Raw genomic sequence first — 3,491 nt, forward strand, 5'->3', positions numbered from 1 at the left:
CTAATTGGTTAGGTTAGCCGTAATCCTACAAACCACGCCTAAACATGATGTAATTGCCGTAGGATTACTTGCTTGCATCTGTAACATGTCGTGCATCCAGATGTTTAAGCCCTCCAATAGTTAATCTATCGAATGGACCATTTCACCAATGGCTAGTAAGTAAATAGAGATTTAGAGCGTATTGTATCATTTTTTCATTAGATGTCATCGAGAGTAACAATTGAATGAGACATTAAGAAGCAATTGGTTCATGTTTAAGAGATAATTCACCTCTAATTGGCTTTATACGGTTATATAAAGCCAATTAAGAATTCTGGTCTAATTAATGGAATAATTAGTGGTAAGTAGGATTAATTGTTGATTATATAAAAGTTACTTGTACAACTATACGATTGGTTGTTGGTAAATCATACTTAGATTATAGAACAAGTTAGGTGCTGCTTTTGTCTTTGACTGATAGTTATATTTAGCCACTAACCCACTTGCCAATTGTAGGCGGGTTCATCACGTAGCTCTCTAAATCTCTTTAGTTAATGCGTTAACTTTCTGTCTTGATGTGTTGCTTTCTGCAACAGGATAAGGAAGTCGTTGAGTAAAGAAAAGTCGTCGGGAAATCTAAACCTGTGAAATTCATTTGCATCCTAATTTACCGATAAAAGTGCCGAAACTTAAATTTCTGATTAATTTCCATGTAGTACTTTTTGTTTTTGTAGTTGGTACATTCAAGGGACTAGTGTGTTGTTTGTATAGTTGGGACGACTAGATTCATAGAAGTTTTCGTGTTCTCACATTAATAATTTGGAGGACATCACTGTTATGTTGAATGCTATACCTCAATAATGCTTCTCCACTCATTAACTGATGACGTTCGAATCTTAGAGCAACTGCAGTGGTGCGATCAAAACCAAAGATCAAAGATCAAAAAAAAAGACTAAAATTTGGGTTTAGTCCGTGTTGTGACGCAACGGTACATGATTAAAATTTCATCAGGCGGACTTTAAAAGTCCGCCCCATTTTTTTTTTGTAAAATTTCATCAGGCGGACTTTAAAAGTCCGCCCCATTTTTTGTAAATTTCATCAGGCGGACTTTAAAAGTCCGCCCCATTAAAATTTCATCAGGCGGACTTTAAAAGTCCGCCCCATTCTTTGCAACTTTCATCAGGGGGACTTTAAAAGTCCGCCTCATTCTTTTTTTTTTTTTATTTAATTAAAATTTCATCGGGCGTAATTTAAATCTCCGCCCGTTAACAAGCGTACTTTAAATTTACGCCCAGCAACAAGCGTACTTTAAATTTACGCCCGACTATATTAGAATTTGGGATTTGGTCGCGACCATATTTGGTCTGGAATTTGATCTTTGGTTGGGATTTGATCTTTACTCCGTCCCACTGTGTTACGATCTCATCCCAAATTTTTGGTTATACTCGCCCACTGTGGATGCTCTTAAAGACTACTTGCTAGCTAGAGTTCAAAGAAGAAGAATAACAAAATGAAAGGACTGAAAGGAAGGCAATGACAAATGAGTTTTTACGGCAAAGTTGATTCACTTTTGGTTCACCTTTTGTGCCAAGAGCACTCACAATCTTTGCCACATAGTATTTTTCTGTTTGGTTTGTTATCCAATAACTCTTTGAGTCATTTTTCCATCACTGTGATTACATTTATAAATTCCTTTTGTTGTTCTTGGCACTGTGCTTCTTTTCCTTGTATTGATTTCTCGAGTAAAGAAGTAGGTGAGTTGGTCACTGAGACAAAAGGAACAAGAGTATGTTTACCAACAAAAATGTGTAAAGGTAAGGAAAGGAGAAATAAAGGTAAAGGAAAAGGCCGAAAGGCATGCTGTGGAGGGGAACCAACCCCACTAGATATGGTTGGCAGCTAAAGGCCTCTGTACATTGAATCTAATGTGAACTTTTCATCCGGGAACATTTGAAATGTAATGTCCAAGTATGTCAGGTGGTTAGACTTTGACGAGAGCAAGTTGAAACGTACTTTGTAAAAAAAATTCTTCTAAAAAGACCAAAAAAGAGATATGCGCCTTGCGCTCTACCAACGGAGCTAGACGGGCATATGACAAGCCAGTCAATCTTGACCATAGTGTTGGGTTGTATGTTTTCCTGGCTGGCCAGCTATTCCCTGTTGGCCTCCATCGTATCATTTGCAAATGAAATTTCAACTGCGCATGACAGACCTGAACAACCAAAAATTCAATTCGGCAGCCAGCCATGTCGGTGCCGTAAGGCGTACATGTGGCGAAGAAGAAAAATCAGTGCAAATAAAACATGGGGTCAGACCTCTGACAAGAGAAGAAAAAGTAGTAGAAATTTTAGAGCGAAGAGACTCAGACCACCAGTGTTGTCCATTAAATCCCGCGTCAATCAACAGGACCATGGTGGGTTGGCCGTATCATATCATCAGGTGACACCTGTTTTCCTTTCTCGAGGGAGCTGACGGAGATTTCATTTTTCTACCTCTTCCGTTTACACGTTTCTGAAATCCCCTACAAAAGTTGTGGATGGTGGGAGCTACATGACAACACTAAACATGGCACTGTTCTGCCAAAACAGAGATCGCATGGCCTATACTAGCTACAACGTACTTGGGGGATTAGACGTGAATTCAGAAAAAGAAGAAAAAAAGGTAAGAGGAGGTTTGCAATTAAACCTAAAAATGTGTTGTCTACTTGCAGTTTCTCAAACGTTGAATCTGATGTGAACTTTTGCATCCGCAAACATCTGAAATGTGAAATGTGTTGTCCAAATATGAGAGTCCGTTTCCTGACCGGCTAAATAAACTATTCTCTCCGTTGGTCTCTGCATGTCTTATTATTTGCGAATTAAGCTAATTTCAACTGCGTGTGGCAGAGAACTCAACGACCAGAAATTCGATCCGACACCCATGTCAGGTGCCACATGGCATTTCTGCAGCAAAAAAGAAGAAGAAAACCAGGTGCAAATAAAACATGATGGGGTTAGACTTTAAGAGTGACTACTGACTACCAAGTCTCAAAGACGTTCCATTTAGCTGGAAACACTTCATTAGACATAGACATTAGCTTTGAGAGTATAATTTAACCTTTTCTCCTCAAAAAAGATCCTGTCTCTCGAACCAGCACTTCTTTCTTTTTCTTATTTTCAGACCAAACAAAAATTACAAATAATATGCGCCCACCGTGGGGCTCGAACCCACGACCACAAGGTTAAGAGCCTTGCGCTCTACCAACTGAGCTAGACGGGCATTTGCCAAGTCAGTCAATCTGAACTATAAGTGCTGTCCTGGCTGGCTAGCTGTTCCCTGTTGGTCTTCTCCATCGTATGATTCGTATTATTTCCAAATGAAATTTCAACTGCATGTGACAGAAAATAAAGACTTAAATGACCGAAAATTCAATTCGACGGCCATGTCTGGTGCCGTAAGGGGCATATGTCGTAAAGCAATGCCCATAAAACATAGGACTGTTACAACAACTTCATATTCTTTCTATTTGTACA

General features: G+C 39.1%; 1 non-coding gene across 1 annotated transcript; it reads right to left on the minus strand.

Annotated features, from left to right (window-relative positions):
• Positions 1-3,164: 3,164 nt before the first annotated feature.
• Positions 3,165-3,237, minus strand: TRNAK-CUU. The gene has a single exon. It is a non-coding gene; the product is annotated as a tRNA-Lys (tRNA).
• Positions 3,238-3,491: the final 254 nt, after the last annotated feature.

This window comes from Papaver somniferum, chromosome 5 (genome assembly GCF_003573695.1).
Source record: "Papaver somniferum cultivar HN1 chromosome 5, ASM357369v1, whole genome shotgun sequence".
Classification (NCBI taxonomy): domain Eukaryota; kingdom Viridiplantae; phylum Streptophyta; class Magnoliopsida; order Ranunculales; family Papaveraceae; genus Papaver; species Papaver somniferum.